General features: G+C 50.8%; 1 pseudogene; it reads left to right on the top strand.

Moving 5' to 3' along the window:
• LOC143307181 (large subunit ribosomal RNA) overlaps window positions 1-986 on the top strand; it is a 2,913-nt pseudogene extending 1,927 nt beyond the window's left edge.
• Window positions 987-10,000: the final 9,014 nt, after the last annotated feature.

Raw genomic sequence — 10,000 nt, 5'->3', positions numbered from 1 at the left:
CTAAAGCTCTCAGTTAAAAAGCAACAACAAAACTGTTAAATATGGCTAAATCGAATTTATAAGAAGTAGTTGCAAAGATGCACACCCATTGGGCGAAAGGGAATCCGGTTCCTATTCCGGAACCCGGCAGCGGAACCGCATACCATTCGGGCCCTCGTAAGAGTGTTCGTCGGGGTAACCCAAAATGACCTGGAGACGCCGTCGGGAGATCTGGGAAGAGTTTTCTTTTCTGTATAAGCGTTCGAGTTCCCTGGAAACCTCTAGCAGGGAGATAGGGTTTGGAACGCGAAGAGCACCGCAGTTGCGGCGGTGTCTGGATCTTCCCCTCGGACCTTGAAAATCCAGGAGAGGGCCACGTGGAGGTGTCGCGCCGGTTCGTACCCATATCCGCAGCAGGTCTCCAAGGTGAAGAGCCTCTAGTCGATAGATTAATGTAGGTAAGGGAAGTCGGCAAATTGGATCCGTAACTTCGGAATAAGGATTGGCTCTGAGGAGCGGGGCGTGTCGGGCTTGGTCGGGAAGCGGGTCTGGCTGACGTGCCGGGCCTGGGCGAGGTGAACGGTTGGCGACTTCGGTCGCGTCCCGGGATCCGAGCTCGGTCCCGTGCCTTGGCCTCCCGCGGATCTTCCTTGCTGCGAGGCTTCCGTGGCGGTTAACGCCGTCGTGGTCGCTTCTTCGGCCGCCATTCAACGCTTAGCTCAGAACTGGCACGGACTAGGGGAATCCGACTGTCTAATTAAAACAAAGCATTGCGATGGCCCTCACGGGTGATGACGCAATGTGATTTCTGCCCAGTGCTCTGAATGTCAACGTGAAGAAATTCAAAAAAGCGCGGGTAAACGGCGGGAGTAACTATGACTCTCTTAAGGTAGCCAAATGCCTCGTCATCTAATTAGTGACGCGCATGAATGGATTAACGAGATTCCCTTCTGTCCCTATCTACTGGCGAGAAATTGCGTAAGTTTCTTTTTACCGAAGCCAACCGTGTGTCCAAGGTAGTGAGTGAGTTTGTTTTGGGTTGTGCGAGTGAGTATGAGGAATGTGTGATGAGGATGATTGGGAAGAATGAGAGATTGTCTGGTGGTCTGGAAGAGTGCAGGAGGAATTTGGATGAGCATGTCTGTGTGCCTGAGTCGAGAAGTTTTGCGAGTGTTGTTGGAAAGAATGTAACTGGTGTGTCTGATCGTGTGACGAGTGATAGTGTGGGTGAGAAAGCAAAGGTGAAGTCCTTTGCGGTAGTTGTGAAGGCAATGGATGAGAATGAGAAGATGACGAGTGAGCAGGTGAAAGAGAAGGTGATGCGTGGTGTGAGCGGAAGTCTGAATGTGAGAGTGAAAGCTGTGCGAAAGACTAGGAGCGGAGGAGTGGCGATCGAAGCGGCGAGTGCAAGGGAAATGGAAATGCTGAGGGAATGCAGAAAGTTTGCTGAGCTAGGTCTCAAGGTTGAGATGCCTAAGAGAGTGGGTCCGAAATTGATTGTGTTTGATGTTGCGAATGATATGACGAATGACGAGTTTATGAGTGAATTGTATGTGAAGAATTTAAAATTTGCTGGAGTGGTTGAGATGGAATTTAAAGAACGGGCGCGTATTGTGAGTAGAGCGAGCAAGAAAGGTGCGGATGTGGGTAATGTGATTGTGGAGGTGTCGAAAAGGATGCGTGATGTGTTGATGAGTGAAGAACGAGTGTATGTTAAGTGGAAAGCGTGTAAAGTGAGAGAGTTTGTGAATGTTATGCGTTGCTATAAGTGTTTTGCCTTCGGACATATGATGCGTGAATGTAGTGTGAAAGAGAGATTGTGTGAGAAGTGTGGAGAGAGTGGACATCTGAAGGATAAGTGTAGAAGTGCATGTGTGTGTCGGAACTGTAAGATGAAAGGCAGAGATGCCAACCATTCGGTTTTGTCCTGCGAATGCCCGGATTATGTGAGAATGCTGGAAAGAGAGAAAGCGAGAATTAGCGATGACTGGTGAGAATCTAAGGATATTGCAGTGTAACTGTCAGAGAGCGTATGGTGTGTTGTGTGATCTGGGTAATGTTATGAATGAACAGTATGTGAGTGTTGCTCTTTTGCAAGAGCTGTATGTGTCGCATGGGTGTGTGAAAGGTTTACCGAGCGCGTGGCGTGTGTATGTTTGTGAGAGTAACCCTGCCAAGGCTGCAGTTGTTATTCGTGACGTGAACGTGGAAGCGATGTGTGTGAGTGAATGCACAAACGAATATGGTGTATGTGTGTGGATCAAAGGGGACTTTGGGGAGCTGTATGTAGTATCAGTGTACTGCAGGTATGGCCATGACATTGTCCCGTACCTGACGTACATGGAGAGAGTGAAAGAGCATGTGAGGGGAAAGCGTGTGTTGTTTGGGATGGATGCGAATGCGACCTCGCCTTTATGGTATAGTAAGGGCGGGGGACGCAGTAGGGAGAATGAGATGCGTGGAAGGACTTTGGAAGAATGGGTGTTAGCGAATGGCATGATTGTGTTGAATGAGCCGAGTGAGTATTATACTTTCTCGGGAGTGAGAGGACAGAGTGACATTGATGTCACTCTGGTGAATGAATTGTCAGCCAGGTGCCGTTTTGAATGGGAAGTGAAGGGAGACTGGGGAATAAGTGATCACAATGTGATATTAATTAGGATGATGTGCGATGAGCGACAGCAGAATGTCTCAAGTGTGTGCAAGCGATGGGTGTGCAAGGACGTGGACTGGGAAGGATACAAGAATGATTTAATGGAGTATGCGTCGACGTGTGATCAGGATGTGTGGAATGGGACAAACGTGGATAGGATGCTTGAGTGTATGGTGCAATGGATCCAGAGCGTGAATGATAAGAGGATGAAAGAGAAGAAAAGAGTCAATGACAGGAAGATAGCGTGGTGGACGGATGATTTGAGGAAGTTGAGGGCTAAAGTGCGAAGGAGTAGGAAGTTATGGCAGAGAGCTAGAAAGAGAAGAAGCGAGGATGTGGATGCGCGACTAAGTAGGTATAAAAGTTTGATGAGTGAGTACAAGCGGGAGATGCTGAGAGCGAAAGAGGAGGACTGGCGACAGTTCGTGAGTGTATCGTCAAACCTGGATCCATGGGGCCCTGTGTACAGGGTGTGTAGAGGTAAGACTGGGCGGGAGAGAATGAGTTCGCTGAATGTTGATGGAGTGAATTACTCCACGTGGAGAGAATGTGCAGAAGTGCTGTTGGAGCGATTCTTCCCAGCTGCGAGTATGTCAGGAGGAGTAAGTATTGTGGGTGAGAGGACGGATGAGATAGAGGAGTTTGAATGGGATGAAGTGAATGAGGCAATAATGGCAGCGAAACTGGGTAAGGCACCTGGCATGGATGGAATAACGGTGAGAATGTTACGAATGATTTGGTATGCAATTCCGGGATATCTGTTGAGATTGTATAATGAGTGCTTGAAATCCGGATACTTTCCGAACGAGTGGAAGAAAGCGTGTGTGGTAGTTCTCCTGAAGTCCCCGGAGAAACCGCGTTCGGACCCTGCGTCATATAGACCGATTAGCTTGTTGTCTGTGCTAGGGAAAACCTTGGAACGAATGATGATGAAAAGGCATGAAAAGAGAGTGTGTGATAGTATGGATGATGCACAGCACGGCTTTCGCAGGGGCCGTTCGACGGAGAGTGCTTGGCTAAGAATGAGAGGGTATGTGGAAGAGAGTGAGTATAAGTATGTGCTTGGAGTGTTTGTGGATTTTAAAGGAGCGTTTGACAATCTAGAGTGGAGTAGTGTGATTGAATGGTTGAATGAGACAGGTTGTGAAGAGATGCCCCTCTGGAAGAGTTACTTCCAGAGGAGGGTAGCGTGTATGTGTAGTGCGAATGACGTTGTGTGGAAGGATGTTGAGCGAGGGTGTCCGCAGGGGTCCACTTCCGGTCCATTTCTCTGGATCGGGAGGATGGACAAACTCCTGCGGCGCCTGCGAGAATGCGGGTGCAAGTGTGTTGCCTTTGCGGACGACCTGACGTTGATTGTGGAGGGACAGAACCGAATGGAAGTTGAACGAAAGGGAGCAGAGTGGATGGCAATAGTGTGTGAGTGGGGTGCGGAAGTGGGTGTTAGTGTGTCCGAGGGTAAAACTGTGGCAATGCTTTTGAAAGGTAGTATGGCTGCGAGTAGACGTCCGATTGTGCGTATGAATGGGAAACCAATTAAGTATGTGGTGAGTGTGAAGTATTTAGGAATTTGGATGAGTGAGAGAATGCACTTTAAAGTGCATTTGGAGTACTTGAGGGTTAAGGTAATGAATGTTGTAGGTGCGATGAGGAGAGTGTTGAAGAGTGAATGGGGTATGAGGAAGAGAGCGGTGAGACTTGTATACAAGGGACTGTTTGTTGCGTGTGTTATGTACGGTGCGAGTGTGTGGTATGAAGTGATGCAATATGAATATGCGAGAGATTTGATGAATAGATGTCAGCGTGTGGTATTGTACGCATGCTTGAATGTATGTAGAACCGTTTCGACGGAAAGTATGCAAGTGTTGATGGGCACCTTGCCTTGGGACCTGGAGTGTGTAAGGAGGGGTGTGTGTTATAGACTAAGGAGTGGCAGTAGCGTAGGTGTGAATGAAATCGTTGCTTCGAACGACTTGGATGGAAGAGCGGTGGATGACTGTGTGAAAATGGTAGATGAGAGAGCGTATGATCGTTGGCAGAGAAGATGGGACGAAAGCGAGAAAGGGCGTGTTACGTATGAGTATATTACGAATGTTAGGTTTGCGGAGAGGTGTGTGCAGTTTGAGCCGAATGTGTATGCATGTTTCTTGTTGACTGGGCATGGGAGTATGAATGCATTTTTGTATAAGCGTGGTCTGAGTGTGAGTGAGCGGTGTCTATGTGGAGCTGAGCGGGAGGATTGGATGCATGTGTTGGCCGAATGTTCAATGTATGAGGATCTCCGGGACCTGAGTGAATGTGGTGTGGTAAGGAGAGAGGATGGTAGTGTGGATGTGAGTGGTGTGCTAGTATGCAAGGAAAAGTATGAACGGTTTTGTACGTATGCGAGAGAGGTGTTTGAAAGAAGAAGAAGAATGTATGTTTAGCGTGAATGTGTGGGTGTCGTGAGGATGGCGCAGGGGGGGCACGAGCAGGCTGAAAGACCTGTCGATCGATTCCTGCTTCGTGCCCTTTGGGGATTGGCGTCCCCACGCACCCGAATCGCTGGCTGACCAGTGCCGGAGGCTGCGGGGCCTCCATACATGGGAGTGGCTTCGGCCACGCCGATCTCACCAGTGGTCGTGACTGGTACCGCGGGGACCGGGGCGCCCTCAGGGTTACTACCCTGACCCCGGTCGTGGGAAGGACCATCGCGGGGGCAGTGGTTAGGCCGCGTGCTGGCAAGAGGGCCTGGTGGTGTGTCTCGACCTCTACTCAGGCCTTCGGCGGGTGAGCTGCGTACCCTCAGCTCGGGAACCAGCCTGCATAGCTGGTAGAGTGTTGGAAAGTCACTCGGCCCCACCAGAGGTCTGGTACCAGGTCCCGTGATTACCTGGTGCCGATCTGGTAGTCCACCGCCTTGGCGGGGACGCGCTGATTGGGCGCATCCCAATTCCACGCCCATGGGGGCCGTGTGGTGGAACCGTAAAGGTAGTAACCGCACGTAAAATCACGAAAGACATCTGTCCCTATCTACTCAGTCTTACCTGAACGCTCGAGCCGAGCGGACGTGTTTCCGAGCGCTCCGTGCCAGGTAGAAGGCTACGCCCAACGCCGCCATCTTGTGCAGCCCAAGCGTCACGTACGCATCGCGTAAATATCCGAATACAGTGCTTTTCAGCACTATATAAACCAAGTGCTGTGATAAAAGTGAGCCGTGTCGATCTTACTAACACAAACTAAAGTGGGAGAAATCCTACGTGCTCGCGGACGAAAATTCTGTGAAAATTCTTTTCGAAGGACGAAAATCGCCTCCGATATTTCTAAAACTTGCTATCCGTGAAGAGCATAGCATTATCATTAATGCAAACATCGTGTTTTTAATATCACGGCTGCAATATTCGCATTATCTTAGATTCTGTGTGCGTTCCTTTGTTCACCTAGCGTCGTCCTTTGTCCGTGGGTTTTCCCCACGCGCAGGGTGACGTCAGCGGCGTCGGCCTTGTTCGGTCGAGCGGTGCGTGAGCAGGTACACGTGGCAAATTTGAGCGCGCGCGGTAGCGCGTACCAGCAGAACAATGAGTGATACTGACGAAAGGCCCTTCGTAAAACCTGCTTTCGAGAGGAAGAAGGAGAAGAAGAAGAAGAAGAAAAAGAGCAGCGAGGACGAGATGGACACATCCAGTGCCGTGGACACGACAGCCCCGAAGGTAGCCAAACCAGCCATTAGGAAACGTATTCGACGCCCGACAGACGAAGATGAATCGTCAGATTCCTGCCACGTGGACACAGACACGAGCCTCCGCCTGAGAGCCAAGAAGGCTTCGAAAATAAGCGTGTCCAAAGAGGAGGACGACAAACAGGTAAGTGGACTTGACTATACTACGCCCGATTCCAAACCATCGATTAATACAGGTAATTCGCGGCACCCTAACACCGCTGTGCCCCCCAAATACATATCGGCCAACGACAATATCCCCACTGAGGCGTATGCGAGCAAAGCCACGTCTCTAGTAGACGAGGTGCTCAAATACTGCCTTGATGAGGGCAAGAAAATTGGAAAAACACAGACGACCTACATAATGGAGCGCGTCTCCGATTTAAATCGTATAGTAACGCGCCTCGCGTTACGCAACAATTTTCTATCAGGCGCCCTAGAAGCGCTTCAGTCTTCTCCCCACCGGGTCTCCCAAACTGGCCGAGCGTCGCAACCAGTCGCTGCGACCGCTCCCCCCACCACCCCGACTCTCTCGTACGCCCGCATGGCGGGCAAAAATCTCGCCACGCAGCGGCGTAGTGTCGCTGACGCAGGCTACCCCCACTCCGCGCTCCCCACTACTAGCGCTCGCGCTACCCCCACTCCGCAACCTCTCCTTGCGCCAAACGGCGTTCTCCCAAACAAGCCACGTGTGGCTACCGAACAGGTAATCGCTACCGCGCGCTCTGCTCCCGCGCGGCATTGCGTGGAAATTCGCCCCGAAAATACCATGGAATGTGACAGTGCAACCACGAAGAAGTTAATCTTTAAGAACGTCGACTTGCGTAAAGCGCAAGTTGGCATAAAATCCGTCAGGCCCACCAGAGATGGTGGCATAATTGTGGAAACACCAAACGCAAGGGATCTCAAATTATTCACCGAAAATCCAGTTCTGCAAAAGGCTGGATTCAAAGTAGCCTCTCCAAAAGCGGAACTTCCCCGCATAATCGTCTTCGATATCCCTAAAGAATTGGAAGCCGACGACATCGCTGAGCACATCCGTGCTCAAAATTTGCACTCCTCCCCAGTCATTGATAAAGCAGTCTTGCGACCACTCTTCAAAGTTGGGCGCAAGGACAAGGAAGGAAACGACTGGGTTGTAGAAGTCTCCAACCCCATTCGCGAAGCCCTCTTGCCAAAAGCAAAAATTTTCGTCTCCTACTCAAACTGTCGGGTAGCTGACTACCTCGTCGCCACCCGGTGTTTTAAGTGCCAGAAGTATGGCCATATCGATAAATACTGCAAGAGCAGTGAGACCATCTGTGCGTTCTGCGCGAAAACTGGGCATTCCAACAAGGAGTGTCCAAACCGCGATAAGAACCCCTCTTGTGCCAACTGCCGCGCTCGTCATCTCCCGCACAACCACAGTGCTGGAAATAAAAACTGCCCCTCGCGTTCCTCCGCGTTGCTTGAAAAAGCATTCCGTATCAACTACCGATAATGGTTGACACACCCTCGCGTATCGGTTCGCTCTCTCCCCCCCTTCGACCTCAAATACCAACTTCCCAGCAGTACGTCTCAAACCATTCTCCGACACTGAAACTTGCGCAGATTAACATGCGACGTTCCCGGTTGGTGACAGCTGAGATATCTCAGAGGTTAAACGCTGGAGAATACGATGCCATTCTCGCGCAAGAACCATATAATATCGCAGGGAGGATCACTGGTTTCGGCTCCCAGAATTTAGTCATTCACGGTGCGCCGCGTGGCGAAAACTGCCAAGCAGCAATCCTCGTGAAGGGCTCTACCTTCACGACCCTCAAACTCAGCCATTTATCGGACAGCCATACCACATGCGTCGAAATCTCAGGCCCTTTCGGCCACATATATCTAGTCAGTTGCTATTTCCAGTACGCTGACTCCATCGAATCTGGAATTACGGCGCTCCAGAACATTATCGACACCCTACGCGGTAAACCGATCATTCTCGGCATTGACTCCAACGCAAGGTCCCCATTGTGGGACGACCTGCCAGTCCCCTCCAACTCACGCAGCCGACGATGCCGCTCGTATATTCGCGGGCGCATATTTGAACGATTTATCCTGCAGAATAATCTCAGGATAATCAACACCATGGGACAGCCCCCAACATTTCATAATCACAGAGGAGCGTCGAACATCGACGTCACCCTCAGAAGTACAGAAACGGACCACCTAAAATTTTCCTGGAAAGTCCTTGATGGCAGGACCTCCAGTGACCATAATGTCATCCTGCTTGAAATAAGCAGTTTCTCCCCCGTTGAACCCGCACAGCCCCTTCCGGGCAGATTCAATTGCCACAAAGCCAACTGGGACCGCTTTAAGGAAGAATTCTCCCGAACTCTCTCCGAAAACCCTCCCACGTTGGACTTCACAACACGCGACGATGTTCAGAGAGCCGTTCACCACCTGGAGAGCGCTATCCTGACTGCGTCTGTGCTCTCCATCCCCAGGAAAAAATGGTATCCCAGAGCCATTCCTGGATGGACTCCGGAACTAACACAGCAAAAACGGAACGTCAATAGGCTTCGACGAGCCTATCAACGAGAAAGGGAACCCGACTTACGGGAAGAAAAACGTCGCGCGTACTCTCGATCTCACAAAGAGTATCGGAAGCTTTTCCGCACTTCCGCTAAAAATGGCTGGAGAGAGTTCGTTACTCGGACAGGCCTCGAGAATCCATGGTCCTCCCCATATAGATTGGCGTTCAGAAAACTCATCCCACCTCCACTGCTGACCTCGGTCCTGCACCAGGACAGCCACACAAATAGCTGGCTAGACAGCGCGAATGCGCTACTTACAGCCCTCAGTCCTGATGACTCTGCTCCCGATAGCGAGTCGCATACCCAAACGCGCCGCGACTATAATTTACCCATAAACACGGAAGATGCGCCTGAATTTAATATTACAACTTTGAGCCACATAATCAGAAACCTCGGGAACAACCGGTCCCCAGGTCCGGACGGCATAGAAGTCCCTGCCTTGAAGATGGCCTTCAGCCAATCCCCTAACGCGTTTCTAACGATCTTCAACGGCTGCCTTAAATTCGGTCTTTTCTCCCCCACATGGAAAACTGGAAAAATCAGGGCCATTCTCAAAGGCCCTGACAAACCAGAATCCAACCCAGCCTCTTATCGCCCTATATGTCTCCTCCCCGTTCTGGGAAAAATCATGGAGAAGCTCATTGTCAACAGCCTAAGGGACATAATATACGCACCACTTCACTCCTCTCGAGCCCAATACGGCTTCAAACATGGCTGCGGGACGGACGATGCTCTGCACGAACTGCAGAGAATCGTCCAATCCTCCACTGCTAAACACGCGATTGCGCTCTCCTTCGATATCAAGGGAGCGTTCGACAACGTGTGGTGGCCAGCTGTAACAGCCGAGCTTCGAAACCGCGACTGCCCTAGGAACATCTACCACGTGATTCTCGACTATTTCAGGGACCGTAAGGTGATCCTCTCATCTGAATACCTCACAGCCTCTAAGCCGGTCACAAAGGGGTGCCCACAAGGTTCAGTATTCGGGCCCTCCATTTGGATCATTCTCTTCGACACACTGTTGCGCGACCTCGCGACAATAGAACATACGTACATCGTGGCTTTTGCCGACGATCTGCTGGTCGTCGTGGAGGGGAACTCTCGGAGTTC

This window comes from Osmia lignaria, unplaced genomic scaffold, assembly GCF_051020975.1.
Source record: "Osmia lignaria lignaria isolate PbOS001 unplaced genomic scaffold, iyOsmLign1 scaffold0047, whole genome shotgun sequence".
NCBI lineage: Eukaryota > Metazoa > Arthropoda > Insecta > Hymenoptera > Megachilidae > Osmia > Osmia lignaria.
The sequence above is the reverse complement of the archived record's forward strand: the minus strand, read 5'-3'. Positions and strand labels throughout refer to the sequence as shown.